Consider the following 17,287-nt stretch of genomic DNA (forward strand, 5'->3'; position numbering starts at 1 on the left):
CTGTCTAGAATGGAGCTCGAAAGGGAACCTTTTCGGGCAATGATCCTTTACGATTTCAAAAGTGGTTTGAACGAGACACAAAGCCTTGACCGTTTGCAGGGGGCATTTGGGGTCCTTGCTAATTCCCGTACTACAATGTTTCTGTGGTTTGGTGAATTCAGAAGAGGCCGGACATCGCTTAAAGATGGAGAGAGAGCTGGACGTCCTGCAAAAGCTGTGTCAGATGAAAACATTGCCGCTGTGGAACAAATGATTCAAGAAAATCCTCGAACAACTTTCAACGACATTGAATCTACAGTGAACATTGGATCGCCAACAGTAACAAAAATTCTTCATGTTCATCTTCGGTTCATGAAGGTTTCACCTCGTTGGGTGCCGCACACTTTGACTGAACAGCAGAAGCGCATGCGTGTGTAATGGTGTGAAGAAATGTTTGCAAGATTTGATGGAGGCAATTCTCGACGCGTCTCTGACATTGTTACTGGTGATGAGACTTGGATCTATCAATTTGACTCTGAAAATAAACGCCAGTCTACAGTTTGGATCTTTCCAGACGAAAATCCACCCACGAAAGTAAAACGACCGCGAAGTGTGGGGAAGAATATGGTCGCAACTTCCTTCTCCAAATCTGGCCATGTTGCAACTGTTCCACTTGAAGAACAAAGGACTGTTACTGCTCAATGGTACACTACTGTTTGCCTAACAAAAGTGTTCCAAAAGCTTCGGGAACGGCGTCCAAGAACTGGATTGCGTGGGATCCTGCTTCATCATGACAACGCGTCCGCACACACGGTCAATATCACAATTCAGTTTTTAGAATCTAGGGAGGTCAAACTTATGTCTCATTCGCCGTATAGCCCTGACCTGGCCCCGTGTGATTTTTTTCTGTTCCCCAGGATCAAAGATCGCTTGCGTGGGAAGAGATTTTGCAGCCCTGAAGAAGCTGTAGTGGCTTACGAGAACGAACTTTCAACACTTGGATGGCACACTGCTTCCAAAAGTAGCTTTCGAGGATGCAAAAGTGTGTACAGTGTAATGGTGAATACTTTGAGAAAATGTAAGTGTTAAATTGATTTTAAGTAAGTTATTTCACATCTGAAAACTTTCGTAGTGACCCTCGTACTGACAAGGAAGATGAAGGTGGAACAGGATCTGAAGAACTAACATCGATCTCTTTTTTAGGGATCCAGGATGCTTCGTGCATTTGAAATTCGCCAGTTTCGACGATGCAAAGTTGCCTTCCTCGTCGACCACAGATTCAAAGTGGCTGCGCATGTGAAGAAGCAGGGACATCTCGTTTGTGAAGAAGCTCTCGAGCATCTATTTTGGACTTAGGACTTCAGTTTACCTCTTTTCATATTCTTCTTGTCCTAAATCAGTGCGAGAATGCGAATAAACTCAATTTCTTCAGAAATATTCAAATTCAAAAATCAAAAATTTAGTACGAGCTAATATCCGACGAATTAGGTTTTATAATATCTTATTTTGATCTACAAATCCTGGATCGTTCCATCGCGGAAAATATAAGTTCACGAAAAAGAATTTCTTCTTTTCCTATGCAAAACCCATTAGAAGAATAGAGTGAGTAATGATTCAAATCAAAGGTTTCAGATAACATTCTCAGAAATAGTGGGAACATGAGGGCATTTTCAGGCGGTGGTTACGATCACTAACAACTAACTCCGGAAAAGCGTGTTCCCTAAATCCAATGCTGCGATAGCCACAAAACGGAGTTTTATTGTATTGTAATACATGCAGGATTCGCCACCATTTACGCTGGTGTCTAGTGCGTCTTCGAATCTCTTCTGTGTGATTCAATTTATATAGGCTATAGTTCGCAATTTTCCAAAACAATAGGAATATTTATTTATCTATCTATCTATCTATCTATCTATCTATCTATCTATCTATCTATCTATATATATATATATATATATATATATATATATATATATATATATATATATATATATATACACGAGGGTTGGAACTTAAATAGTGGCAACACTGCTGTGGAGACACTATGCAATGAAATGTACTAGTGGCGCTGATAGCGCACGTTGTTAACATACCTACCTAACCTCTGAGCAAGTAGACTCGCCCGTCCCACGTCACCGGCAGGCTCGCAAGCGAGGGAAGTACAGTCACTTGTGAGCGAGCGGTCTAACGTAAAGGTGTCACTATGTTTTCGAAACAGGAACAACGGAGTTGGATCAAGATTGAATGTGCCAGAGGTCGTACAGCACGACCGTGTCATCAAGGGCTTCAAGAGGCGTGTGGGGAATCGGCATTGCCGTACAGAACAGTGGCACGGTGGGTAAAAACCTTTAACGAAGGTCTGCAAACTGTGGCGGACATGCATCGGGCAGGTCGTCCTAGCGTCTCTGAAGAAGAAGTGCAAGCTGTTGCCGCTTTAGTGAACAGTGATCGACGCCTGACGATTCGTGAGCTCGCCCACGAAACCTGATTAGGGCATTGACGGTCTGCCCTGGAGGAACGTAATGCGTTAGGATAACACACCATAACTTTCACCACACTGGGGCTCTGACGCACTTTCGACTTTCGCGGCGACCCATAATGACACCATTCGTTGGATTGGCGTTTCAGTGTTGGTTCGTAAGATCTGGCCCATGTCTCATCCAGTGTTATGATACGGCGTAAGAAAGCCTCGCCTTCGCGCTCATACCGCTCCAAGTGCGTCTGAGCAGCGTCGTAACACATCCATTTTTGCATTTCCATCAACTCATGCGGAACCCATTGTGATGCAGTTTTGCGCATGCCCAGGCGTTCCTTCAGAATGCGAAGCACAGTCTTACGGGCTAATCCGGTTTCGTGGACGAGCTCACTAATCGTCAGGCGTGGATCACTGTCCATTGTCCACTAGCGAATTTGACACCTTTACGTTAGACCGCTTGCTCACAAGTGATTTGTGCTTCCCTCGCTTGTGCGCCTGCCAGTGACGTGGGACGGGCGAGTCTATTTGCTCGGAGGTTAGGTAGATAGGTCAACAACGTGCGCTATCAGCGCCACTAGTACATTTCATTGCATAGTGTCTCCACAGCAGTGTTGCCACTATTTAAGTTCCAACCCTCGTATATATATATATATATATATATATATATATATATATATATATATATATATATATATAAATGAAAGTGACTATGTTTGTAACTTAATAACTCTTAACCACCCAACCGATCTCGTTCAAATTTTCAACATAGATGAAGTTCTGACCTGGGATGTTTTTTATCATTTTACTTTGAAGGTGCAACTTGGGGGAGGGGGAATATATAAAAAAATGATTGAAAATGAACGATGTTAGTCAAATGCATAAATTTCGGCGTCGCTGAGATAAACAGTGACTCTTTCGATGCAGTTTAAATCCAAATTCACCCCGCAACTTGGCTAAAGTGGAGGATGACATATACAAAATGTTCGAAAATCACAAATATTAGAGTCGAGACCATGGTGTTAGGGGTCGCTGAGATGAACAGTAACACTTTCGATGCCGTTTAAATTAAAATTTGGCAATGCAACTTGGGGAAGGGGAGATATATAAAAGTGATCGAATATGACCGATATTTGTGTCGAATCCATAGTTTTTGGAGTCCGTAAGTTGATGGTGACAGTTTTGGTGCCCTATATATCCAAAATTAAACGTATTCTCCCCGTATGAAAAACGGGTATTCTAGCTAATTTATAAAAAAGAAGAAAACAATAAAATTATTTGTTTAAAAGATTGCATATAAATCTGAGAATAAAAATAAAAAATACAGCAGAAAAAACTGTTACGTAGCGAAGACCTAAAGCCCCTCCTCCCCCTTATCACTCTTCATAACGCAAGGCCGAACATCCTTCCCTCCTTGCCGCGTTACGTAATATGTGGGCGACCCCTAAATGTGTCTTAATCACATATCCATTAGACACAGAACAAATATGGACACTTTAGTTCTTCTACTGCCAGTCAGTACATATAGTGATTTTTCTTTATTGGCCCTTATGCACATTTCGGTTGCACATAAAACAAATCCAAGAACGTTTTATGTCATCAATTCGAGGACAAATAGCACATCTCCTTCTTTTAGCTGGAGAATCTGTTTGCGGACAGTCTTCATTGATGTTCCTATCAGTTAGTCGTAACAATGACTGCCGAAGCCTACGAGAAAGTGTCCCGCATTCGCCCCTTATTTTTAGGTGATCTTGAGCGAGAGTCATCGTAATACTCCTCATGAAGTCTCGTCTCTGAAGTCTTCTTGGTTCGTTGGAAAGATGGTAAAAAAAAAAAAAACAAGGCTATTTAAGCATGCAACGTCCAGTATTCTATAGAAAATTGCAAGAAACCACCTTCTGCAAAATCTGTCAGTTCCGAGTTCTGCACACATCTCCGTAACACTCCCCAAGAAAACCACAGAAAAAATGTAATGCAGGAAACGTATAGCGCAAGTACTATCCTGGGGAAAATTTCGACCCCAGAGGTCCGAAACTATCGAAACAACAAAGTGCATGGACACGAACAACAAGTCGCTACGAAATATCAAGATCAACTGAAAAAAATGCAACCGTTAAGTTTTACGACCCACGATTATGCCGGCTAGGCTAAAGGAGGCGGCGATAATGAGAAATGAATGAAATGGTGGAATGAAGAAAGTGGGACGAAATTGGAGAACCCCGAGAAAACCCACGCACACAGTGTTTATCCAGCACAAGGTTCACTTTTGCGCGGGCTGGGATCAAACCCAGGACCCCATGCACCAGAGGTGAATAGTCTATCACTGAGCCACCGCGGCCCCCTAGCAAGGTCAACTGAGAATAGACGACTGAAGCCTCAGTGATACAATATATATATATATATATATATATATATATATATATTGTCCACAGCTAGAAATGTGTTTGCGGAGGTCAAATTTGATCCCCCACGATAGTAGTTACGAGTTAAGTATGTAGTGATAACTTAGGAAAAAGATAAGTAAAAACTTAGATTTCTTAATAAAATAACTTTGCATTCTGTTAGTATATATATATATATATATATATATATATATATATATATATACAGGGTTTGTCCGGGAAGTAATAGGACTGATTTTATTCCGCCATGACTGTACTTCGGAGCGTGCGCGCACTGACTGAATCCAGTAGAGGGCGTTCCTAGCTAACGAACGATCGGCTGGTCAGTTGTCTCCGAGCACACGGAGAGTCAGGACAGGCTTTTTCGCGCTACGTGTTTCTGTGAGTGGTGCAAGCCGAAAATGCAGCGTTCGTTAGAGCAGAGGTACGCGATTAAATTCTATGTTAAACTCGGTAAATCTGCGACAGAGACGTTTGATATGATCAAGCAGGCTTACCCAGATGATGCTTTAGCAAGAAGTGGTGTGTTTCGGTGGCACAAGGCCTTTTCGGAGGGCCGGGAAGAGGTCGCCGATGAAGACCGTGCTGGAAAACCTTCGACTTCGACAAACACCGACAATGTGACTCGTGTGCGCGAAGTTTTGAACTCAGACCGTCGACTAAGTATTCGTTTAATTGCCCAGATGTTAAATTTACCAAAAACTGTGGTTCATGAAATTGTGACGGAGCATTTGAACATGCGCAAGGTGTTCGCGAAGTTTCTCCCAAAACTGCTCACTGACGACCAGAAATTGCGACGAGTGGAATTGTGCCAAGAAAATTTGAACATATGTGAAAGTGACCCCCAATTTTTGAAGAAACTAATCACAGGTGACGAATCATGGATCTTTGAGTATGATCCCGAGACAAAGAGGCAATCTTCCGAGTGGCACACGCCGGCGTCTCCTCGCCCAAAAAGAGAAGAATGAGCAAATCCAAAGTGGAAACGATGCTCATTGCCTTTTTTGACATCAAAGGCTTCGTCCCATATGAATTTGTACCTCCTGGACAAACCGTCAACGCCAAGTTTTACGTGGAAGTGCTCAAGAGACTCAAACAAAGGGTCAATCGGGTCCGACCAGACATCGGAGCTGACTGGAAGCTGCACCACGACAACGCTCCGGCTCACACCGCCTTTCTTGTGAACAGCTACCTGACCAAGGCCGGAACCCAACGCTTCCGCAGCCACTCTACAGCCCAGATGTGGCCCTCCGGACTTCTTTTTGATTCCTCGCCTGAAACGCCCGATGAAAGGCAAGCATTTTGAGACGACAGAGGGGATCCAAGCAGCTTGCACCGCGGCTCTCAAGGCTATTCCGGAGAATGACTTCCGTGACGCCTTCAATGCTTGGAAATCGCGCTGGCAGCGCTGCATCGACACAGAAGGAGCCTATTTTGAAAGTTTTCAAAGAATTGTAACGATTGGCTCAATATTTTTTTTTAAAATTGACTCAGTCCTATTACTTTCCGGACAAACCTTGTATATATATATATATATATATATATATATATATATATAACGCAGCAGCTGAAATGCGTTGGGCAGGAGGGTATGAGCAAATCGATCACCAATGGAATGAATCGATCCAGGGCACAGTAAAACTAGTTAGGCCACTGGGCATATCTCCTTCCTTCTCTTCTCTTTACATTATATCTGGAGATGTATGTTCTGACTAATAGGCTACTGTGGCAATTTTAAAAAGTAGGAGGATATACGCTATCAATGATAAACTATGACTTTTAATATATATAGGGCAATAAATCGAAAAGCTCTATATTATTGTTCTGTCCCAATGCCCTGTATAGAGATCCACATATGTCTTCTCAGAGCAACATTAAGCTAATCTTTTCCACAGAATATTTTTCATTCTATACTTTGATCCAGGGGTGGAAATGGAATTTTAGACCTAAGGGGAAAGTCAATAATAGATAAGGTTTGATTCAGAAAGTCGGAAGAGCAAGCGAACTTTGATGGAGAAGCGATAGAGATTGTTGCAGAACAATTAACAAAATTATTATCACCATTCAAATTTACTATTTGTTAATAATAACTACAGATGTTTCTCCTTCTTTTGCACAATCACTTCAACTTACGAAGGGGATATTATCCCCTCGTGCATACCTGATTTTCACTCTTGCTTTGATCTCAGGCTTTTTGCACGTGAAACCGTATTTACCGGGTAACTTTGACGCGGGGCCATTTTGACTCATGCATTTTTGTCGCGGAGCACCGACGCCCAGACCTTTTCCATGCTGGGCCGTAAGACTCGGGCCCTTTTGAGGTAGGGTTCTTTCGACCCAGTCTGCTTTGACGCAGGAATCTTTTAACTCGATTCCTTTTGACCCGGGCAATTTTGACGCGGGGCCATTTTAACTCGTGCATTTTGTCGCGGAGCACTTACGCCCAGACATTTTTCATGCTGGGCCGTAAGACTCGGGCCCTTTTGAGGCAGGGTTCTTTCGACCCAGTCTGCTTTGACGCAGGACTCTTTTAACTCGATTCCTTTTGACCCGGGCAATTTTGACGTGGGGGCCATTTTGACTCTGGCCTTTTAGTAGCGGGACTATTTTCACCCGTGTCCTTTAGAGGCGGGTCCTTTTGACCCGGGCTCTTTTAATGCAGGGCCCGTTTGTCGCGGGGCCCTTTCACCAAGCCCTTTTGGCGCGGGCTGTTTTGACTCGTATCCATTTGTAGCGGGGTCGTTGTGACTCTGGCCCTTTTGATGCGGAGATCTTTTGACTCGGAAACTTTTCTCGCGAGGCCTTTTGACCCGGAGACCTTTTGACCTGTGCTCTTTTTTTTACATTCGCTCAGCCGCGTAACTCTCAGCCGGTGCCTTAAGCATTCAAAACCGGCGAGGTAACATTATTGTGAATGTTTCTTTATTTTTTCTAGGCTCTCTCGACGCGGGGCTGTTTATACTCGGGCTTGTTTGACGTAGGGCCCTTTTGACTCGGCTCTTTTTGCCGCGGGACTATTTTGACCCAGGTCTTTTTCACGCTTGATCGTTTTATCCCGGAAACTTTTAACTCAAGCCTTTTCGACCCGGGCCATTTTGACGCGTGGTCATTTTGACTTGGACTCTTTTTTCGCGGAGACTTTTGACCTGGACATTTCACTCTGGGCTGTTTTGATCCGGAACTTTTTCACGCGGGATCGTTTTGACTCGGGTAATTTTGTCGCGGAGACCTTTTGACGCGGCCTTTTTGACGCGGGCTGTTTTCTAGCGGGGCTGGTTTAACCGTGCCGTTTTGAGTTGCATCCTTTTGACCCGGCCTCTTTCGAAGTAGGGACCATTTGTCGCGGGGTTTTTGACTCGGCTCCTTTTCACGCGGGGCCGTTTCTACTCGGGGCCTTTTGTCGCTAGGCCCTTTTGACCTGCAGACTTTTTGACTTGCGCTCTTTTAACACGGGGCCGTTTGTTCTCGGGTCCTTTTGACGTAGCAACCTTTTGACTCGGGTTTTTTATCGCGGGATCCTTTTGAGCCGGGCTCTTTTGAAGCAGGGCCCTTTTAACTCAAGCCCATTTAACCTGGGCCCTTTAGACGTGGGGCCATTTTGACTCGGGTCCTTCTGTCGCGGAGACCCTTTCACAAAAGTCCTTTTGACTCGGGCCCTTTTGTTGCAGAGATATTTTGAACCCGGGCCTTTTGTCGGGGGGTTCTTTTATCCGAGCCCTATTGACCTGGGCTCTTTTCACGCGGAGCCCTTTTTACTTGGGCCTGTTTGACGCAGGTCCATTTTGGCTCGGGTCTTTTTGTCGCAGGACACTTTTGACACGAGCTCTTTTCACGCGGGGCCGTTTTGATCCGGAAACGTTTGTTGCAAAGAGCTTTAGACCCGGGCCTTTTCGACTCGGGCATTTTTGTAGCGGGGCCCCTTTTGACACAGTCCGTTTGGCATAGAGCCCTTTTGACTCAAGCTCTCTTAACACAAGGTTCTTTTTTACTCCGGTCTCTTTGTCGCAGGACGATTTTGACCTGAACTTTTTCACGCTGTTCCGATTTGACCCGGGCACTTTTGAGGCGGGATACTTTTGACCGGGGCTCCTTTTACGCAGGCCCCTTTTAACTCGAGCCCTTTTGACGCGGGGTCGTTTTGAGCCGTTCCCTTTTGTCGCGGATACCCTTATACCCAGACCTTTTTCACACTGGGCCGTTTTGATTCGGGTCCTTTCGAGGAGGGTTCCTTTCGACCCAGGCTCTTTTGACACAGGGCCTTTTAACTTTATCCCTTTTGACCCGTACAATTTTGACGCTGGGCCATTTTGACTCAGGCTATTTCGTTGCTTCGCTCTTTTGACCCTTGCCCTTTAGAAACCGGTCCTTTTGACTCGAGCCCTTTTGTTGTGGGGTCCTTTTCACTTGTGCCCTTTAGAGGCCGCTCCTATGACCCGGCCTTTTCTGACCCAGGGCCAATTTGTCCCGGGCCCTTTTGACCAGGGCCCGTATTGACTCGGGCCCTTTTCGCTCAGTTCCCTTTTGTCACTGAGATCTCATGACCCGGGGCCGTTTTAACTTGGGGCCTTTTGTCGCGGTGGTCATTTACCCTGGCCCTTTTGACACTGAGACATTATGACCTGGGCTCTCTTGACGTGAGGCTGCCTTTGACGCAGACCCGTTTGACACAGACCTTTTTCACGATGGGTCGTTTTATTCCTGGCTCTCATGACGCGGGATAATTTTGTCTCGTGTCTTTCTCACGCCGGACTGTTTTGACCTGGGCCCTTTTGAGGCGGGGTCGTTTTGACCCGTACTCTTTTGCCACAGGGCCCTTTTTTCTCGAGCCCTTTGGACTAAGAACCTTTTGACGCGGGGTCGTTTTGACTCTGGCTTTTTTTTCGCGGAGAGTTTTGACCCAGGCCTGTTTGACGCGAGACCTTTTTCACTCGGGCTCTTTTGTAGCGGGGCTGTTTAGATCGGTGCCCTTTTGAGGCGGGTCCTTTTGACCCGGCCTTTTTTGAACTAGGGCCCTTTTGTTGCGGGACCCTTTGACGCGGGGCCGTTTTGACTCGGGCTCGTTTGACGCAGGTCCGTTTTGTCGCGGATATCTTTTGGCCCAGGCTGTTTTTACTCGGGGCTCTTTTACCCGAGCCCTGTTGACTCGCAGACATCTTAACCTACGCTTTTTTAATGCGAGGGCGCTTTACTCTGGCACGTTTGACGCAGGAACCTTTTGACTCGAGTCTTTTTGTCACGAAATTCTTTTGAACGAGGACCTTTTGAGTCGGGGTCCTTTTGACCCGGGTTCTTTTGACGCAGGGCACTTTTGAACCGGACACTTCTGATGCGGGGTAGATTCGACTCCCGTCTTTTGTCGCGGAGACCTTTTGACCCAGTCCCTTTAGACTCGGGTCCGTTTTGACTCGGGCCCTTTTGTTACGCGTTGTTTCGACCCGTGCCCTTTTGACCCGGCTCCTTTGATGCGTAGCTGTATTGACTCGGGCACTTTTGGCACAGGGCTCCTTTGGCGCAGAGAGCTTATGACCCGGGGCCGGTTTTACTCGGGGCGTTTTGTCGCGGAGGCAGTTACCAGGGCCCTTTTAACCCGGGCTCTTTTAACTCGGAGCCATTTTGACCCGGTCCCATTTGACGCTGGGCCGTTTTGACTCGGGTACTTTTGCTTCGGAGACCTCTTGAGCAGGTTTCTTTTGACTGGGGCCCTTTTGTAACGGGGCCCGTTTTGACACCGGTCCATTTGACGTAGGGTCCTTTTAACAAGGCCCGTTTGATGCGGGTCCATTTTGCCTAGAGCTCTTATGTCGCGGGTCCTTTTGATCGTTCCTGTTTTGAGTCCGGCCTTTCTGTCCTCGCCCTTTCGTCTTGCCCTTGTGACATAGAACCATATATGTAAGGCAGCAGCTGAAATGCGTGGGGCAAACGGCGGGTATGAGTAAATCGATTATTAATCGATCCCTGGCGCAGGAAAATTAGCTACGCTACTGATCATATCTCTTTCTTTCTCTTCTCTCTACATCATGTCTGGAGATGAATGTTCTGACTAATAGGCTACAGTGGCGATTTTAAAAAGTAAGACGATATGTGCTATCAATTACAAATGTTATGAATTTTAACTTAATATATATAGCGCAATAAATCGAAAAACTCTATATCGGCCTTTTGCCCCCCCCCCCTGTTCGAAAAAAGTCCTGCGGGCGTTAGTGATTATTGTGTTGGTTAATTACTGTATTATATTGTGCTATACATGGAATAGATACTTCTGTGTTTTATTTAATAATAAGAACCTTATTTACATTTATTACAATCCTTGCTTGACGACAGCGAAACATACGTTCAGCATATTCAGTTTCCATTCTGAAATAAAGGACAGTGAGACGAATGAAATAATTCACGCATACATTTAGGACTTAGAAAAGTGTCCTGCGAACATGTCGTGTTAAATTCCTGAAGAGTGAAAAGCGCTAGTAGCAGTTGTCAGCAGTTATTAACTTAACATATAAGAGAATAAAATGAAAAACTGAGAATACGAATCTTTTCAGAGATGATAGTGTACTGATGCTTCAAATCTTTTCCTTTGCTCCCTATATCTACGTTATTTCCCTAGTCAAAATAAAAAACTGTTCAAAATTAATCACAATTTCTTATGCAACCATCCCTTCCTTGGAGTACTGCGCGGTCACATACCCGTCACGGCGATGTAAAGGCACTTTTGGCGACGAGGATACTACGTTTATGCCGGAATGTACCGCAAAAATTTTCGTTTCTACCACTTCCGGTACGAAGTTATCAGAGTTTTAAAGTGAGGGCTGGGGAAACGGCAGCCCCTCAACCTTCGAATTTCGAAACAAAACCTATACCAATCGTTTGTGCTACGTTTGCGCCGGAATGTACCGCAAAAAATTTCGATTGTACCACTCCCGGTACGAAGTTTTAAAAATTTTAAAGTGAGGGCTGGGAAAACGGCAGCCACCAACCTTCGAATATCGAAAAGAAACCTATGGCAATCGTTTGTGCCGGAATGGACAGTAAAAAATTTAGTTTGTACAACTTCCGGCACGAAGTTATGTCTTAAAATCGGGGATAGGGAAACGGCAGCCTCCAATCTTGGAATTTCGAAACAAAACCTATGCCAATTGTTTGTGCCACGTTTGTACTGAAATCAACCACAAAACGTTATAACAGGTTCAAAGTGAGGGCTGGGAAAGGCCAGCCCCGAACCTTAGAATTTCGAAACAAATCCTATGCAAATCGTTTGTGCCGGAATGTGCCGGATAAATTTTTGTTTGTACCACTTACGGGACGCAGTTACAAGAGATTTAAAGTGGGGGCCTGGGGAAACGGCAGCCTCCAACCTTGGAATTTCGAAAAAACCTATGTCAATTGTTTGTGCTACGTTTGTGCCGGATTGTACCGCAAAAATTTTTGTTTATACCACTTCCGGCACGAAGTTATAAGAGTTCCAAATTGAGGGGCCTGAGAAAACGGCAGCCTCGAACCTTGGAATTTCGAAACAAAACCTAAGCCAATCGCTTGTGCTACGTTTGTGCCGGAATGTACCGCAAAAATTTTCGTTTGTACAACTTCCGGCACGAAGTTATAAGAGTTTTAAAGTCGGGGGGTGAGGAACGGAAGCCTCCAATCCTAGAATAACGAAACAAAACCTATGCCAATCGTTTGTGCCACGTTTGTGTCGAAATCTACCAGAAAACGTTTCATTTTTACCACTTCCGGTGCCACGTTAAAAGAGTTTTAAAGTCATTGCTGGGGAAACGGCAGCCTCCAATCTTGGAATTTAGAAACAAGACCTGTGCCAATCGTTTGTACCGGAACGTACAGCAAAAATTTCGGTTTGTACAACTTCCGGTACGAAGTTATAAGAGTTTCAAAGTGGCGGGCTGAGAAAACGCCAGCTTCAAACCTTCGAATTTCGAAAGAAAACCTATGCCAATCGTTTGTGATACGTTTGTGCTGGAATGTACCGGAAAAACGTTTGTTTGTACCACTTCCGGCACGAAGTTATTAGAGTTTTTAAAGTGGGGGGCCTGGGGAAACGGCAGCCTCCAACCTTGGCATTTCGAAACAAAACCTATGCCAATTGTTTGTGAGACGTTTGTGCCGGATTGTACCGCAAAAATTTTCGTATGTACCACTTCCAGTACGAAGTTATAAGATTTTAAATGTGGTGGGCCTGGGGAGACGGCAGCCTCCAACCTTGGAATTTTGCAAGAAAACTTATGCCAATTCTTTGTGCTACGTTTGTCCTGGATCGTACCGCAAAATTTTTCGTTTGTACAACTTCCGGTACGAACTTATAAAGGTTTAAAAGTGTGGGGTTGGGGAAACGGCAGCCTCAAACCTTCAAATTTCGAAACAAAACCTTTGCAAAACGTTTCTGCTACGTTTGCGCTGAAATGTACCGCAAATATTTTGGTTTTCACCACTTCCAGTACGAAGTTATAAGAGTTTCAAAGTGGGGCTGGGGAAACGGCAGACTCTAACCTTGGAATTTCGAAACAAAACATATGCCAATCGTTTGTGCTATGTTTGTGGCAGAATGGACCGCAAAAATTTTTGTTTATACCATTTCCAGCAGGAAGTTATAAGTTTTAAAGTGGGAGCGTATGGAAACGGCAGCGTCCAACCTTGGAATTTCGAAACAAAACCTATGCCAATCGGTCGTGCTACATTTGTGCCGGAATGTACAACGAAAATTTTCGTTTGTACCACTTCCGGTACGAAGTTATATGAGTTTTAAAGTGAAAGATTGGGGAAACGGGAGCCTCCAACCTTGGAATTTCGAAACAAAACGTATGCCAATGGTTTGTGCCGGAATGTACCACAAAAATTTTCGTTGTCACCACTTCCGGTACAAGGTTATAAGAGTTTTGAAATGGGGGCTGGGGAAACGGAAGCCTCCAACCTTGGAATTTCGAAACATAATCTATGCCACTGGTTTGTGCTTCTTTTTTGCCGGAATGTGCCGGAAAAATTTTCGTTTATTGCACTTCCGGCACGGTTATGAAAGTTTTAAACTGGGGGGCTGGGGAAACGGCAGCCTCCAACCTTAGAATTTCGAAACATAATCTATGCCAATCGTTTGTGGTACGTTTGTGCCGGAATGTACCGCAAAATTTGCGTTTGTACTACTTCCGATACGAAGTTATAAGAGTGTTAAAGTGGGGCGGCTAAGGAAACGGCAGCGTCCAACCTTGGAATTTCGAAAAGAAACCTATGCCAATCGTTTGTGCTGGAATGTGCAGCAAAAATTTTCGTTTGTACAACTTCCGACAAGAAATTATAAGAGATTTAAAGCGGCGAGGTGGGAAAACGGCAGTTTCCAAACTTGGAATTTCGAAACAAAACCTATGCCAATCGTTTGTGCTACGTTTGTGCCGGAATGTAACGCTAAAATTTTCGTTTGTACCACTTCCTGTACGAAGTTATAAGAGTTTTAAAGTGGAGGACCTGGGGAAACGGCTGCCTCCAATCTTGAAATTTCGAAACATAACCTATGCCAATCCTATGTGCCTCTTTCTGCTGGACCGTAGCGCAAAAATTTTCGTTTGTAGCACTTTCGATACGAAGTTATATGAGTTTTGAAGATGGGGAATGGGGAAACGGCAGCCTCCAACCATGGAATTTCGAAACAAAACCTATGCAGATCGATTCTGCTATGTTTGTGCCGAAATGTACCACAAAAATTTTCGTTTTCACCACTTCCGGTACAAGATTATAAGAGCTTTGAAGTGGGGTTTGGGAAACGGCATCGTCTAACCTTGAAATTTCGAAACAAAACCTAAGCCAATCGTTTGTGCTACGTTTCTGCTGGACCGTAGCGCAAAAATTTTCGTTTGTAGGACTTCCGGTACGAAGTTATATGAGTTTTTAAGTGGGGGGTTGGGGAAACGGAAGCCTCCGACCTTGCAATTTCGAAACAAAACCTATGCAAATTAGGGATGCGCACGAGTCGAGTCGAGTCGAGATTTAAGCCTGTCTTGACTCGTCTGGAGAATATGTTGTCTCGACTCGAGTCTCGACTCGAAAATATGGTTCTGTCTCGAATCGAGTCTCGACTCGAAAATATGTTTCTTTCTCGACTCGTCTCTCGACTCGACAGTCTCTGTCTCGACTCGAATTCGAGTCGAGACGTCTCGAAATTCGAGTCGAGACAAAATGCACGAGTTAAATTATACGCACACAACAGTCAGACTATTATGACTGCCTACCTAATTATCAGTATGTCGACCTTTGGAACGGATAACAACTGCGACGTGTCTTGGCATGGACGCAATGATCCTTGGTAGGCCGCCGGAGAGAGTTACACCACATATGCATACACAGGTCACCTAATTCCCGTAAATTCCGGGGAGGGGGCGATGCGCCGTGACATCACGTTCAATCACATTCCAGATGTGTTCGATTGGGGTCATATCCGGCGAGTCGGGGAACCAGCACATCACTTGGAACTCGCTCCTGTGTTCCTAGAACCACTCCATCACATTCCTGGCCTTGTAACATGGTGCATTATCTTGTCGAAAAATCCTACTACCGTTGGGAAACATGATCATCATGAAGGGGTGTCCGTAGTCTGCAAGCAGTGCGCGATACGCTTCGGCCGTCATGGTGCCTTGCTCCAGCTCCACTAGACACATGGATGGTAACGTGAATGTTCCCCAGATAATAATTAAGCCGCAGCTCGCTTGTGTCCATCTCGCAGTACAAGTGTCAAGGAGCTGTTGCTTTGGAATACGACGGATTCGCATCCTCCCATCGTCATGATGAAGAAGGTATCGGGATTCATCAGACAATGCAACGCTCTGCCACTGTGCCAAGGTCCAGTGGCTATGGTCACGTGTTCATTTCAGTCGTAGTTGCCGATGTCGTGGTGTTAACATTCGCACATGAATGGGTCATCGACTGCGGACGTCCATCGTTAAGAGTGTTCGGTGCAATGTATGTTCAGACTAGTATAGTGAAGGCCTGGGAAAAAACGTAAATTTTGGGTTTAAAAGAACATTTTTTTTACGGTTCTCCCGAGCTTGGGAAAAAACGGAAAATTTGGGTAAAATTGAAATTTTCGAATATGTTATTATATTACGCTTTCAAAATTAAAAGTGTTTTGTATTTACTAGTTTTTAGTTAATATGTTAAATCAGACATATTTTATAGAGATATATTCTATGCAAAATTTCCGGAAATTTTGAATCCATTAGAAAAAATAATTTGTTCGGAAATATTAGCAAAAACAGGAAAATATAGTTTAAAACTATTTTTTGGCCTGATGCTAGTAATCTTAATGCTGTAACATGTCTGCCGCATATACAGTAGGAAGTCGAAAATCCGGACTAATTGGGACCACAGGTAGTTCGCATTTTCTAAAATGACAAAAAATGCCATTTAGGCTTACATATACTGTACGGTATGTTCTTCTATCGATACAGTGGTTATTCAGTACATACAGTAATTACAATACAGTACGAAAGGTTACATACATTTAATGTTTCTGAAGAACCTGCTCGTACACTAAAATACACTGATCTTGTAAGTCACACTTAAAACTTATAGGCCTAAGAGAAAATAAAAATAAAAATGTGTGTGACAAACAATTACATATGAATGAACTTTTGTAAAAACACTGACTTCACACAACGTCGACGGACACATTATTGTTTGTTTATCGCTAGCGTTAAGACAAAATATAAAAAGCTTCTAGGGACTGGGTTCGGATTTTTGACGTTCGGATTATCAACGTCCTACTGTATATCAGGCGCGTGCTGGCCCACCGGGACACCGGGACGTGTCCCGGTGCGCCCTCCGAAATATCACAGTATAAATAAAGGTACAAGTTTTTAGTAATAAATTCTTACAGTTTTATTGGTAAAGGACCCGTGAAAGGTGCAGTGCCTCCTTTATATTAGGCGCCCTTCCGAGACCACATCAAAGATGAACGATTTTATTTACTCTTCAGTATAGCACAGTTCTGTACAATGAATACACACAGTTACTGTTTGCGAAGAACCCGTGAAAGGTACAGTGCGCCCTTTACATAAGGCGCCCTACGAAACATCACATTATAAATAAGTGGTTTTAGTTATCCTGTATACGAGCTTTGTATAATAAATTCAAATACACACTGGTAGTACAGAACCTGTGAAGAACATAAGATGGCCCGCGAAATATCACATTATCGTTTTTTATTTTATTCTTCTGTATTTCAGTTTTGTATTATGAATTCATACAGTTGCTATTGGCAGAGAACAGGTAAAGAGTATAATCACTTACAAAAATATTATAAAGTTATATATCTATGAAACGAAACAATGTGATACATCAAGAATAGTTCGGATAGTCAAACGTACGATGCATTTATGTAATACTACACTGACACTAGTCTCTAATTTACGATTTTTACGACATCGAAGCTTTCACAGTC

This window comes from Thermobia domestica, chromosome 15 (assembly GCF_964235325.1).
Source record: "Thermobia domestica chromosome 15, izTheDome1.hap1.1, whole genome shotgun sequence".
In the NCBI taxonomy this organism is placed as follows: Eukaryota; Metazoa; Arthropoda; class Insecta; order Zygentoma; family Lepismatidae; genus Thermobia; species Thermobia domestica.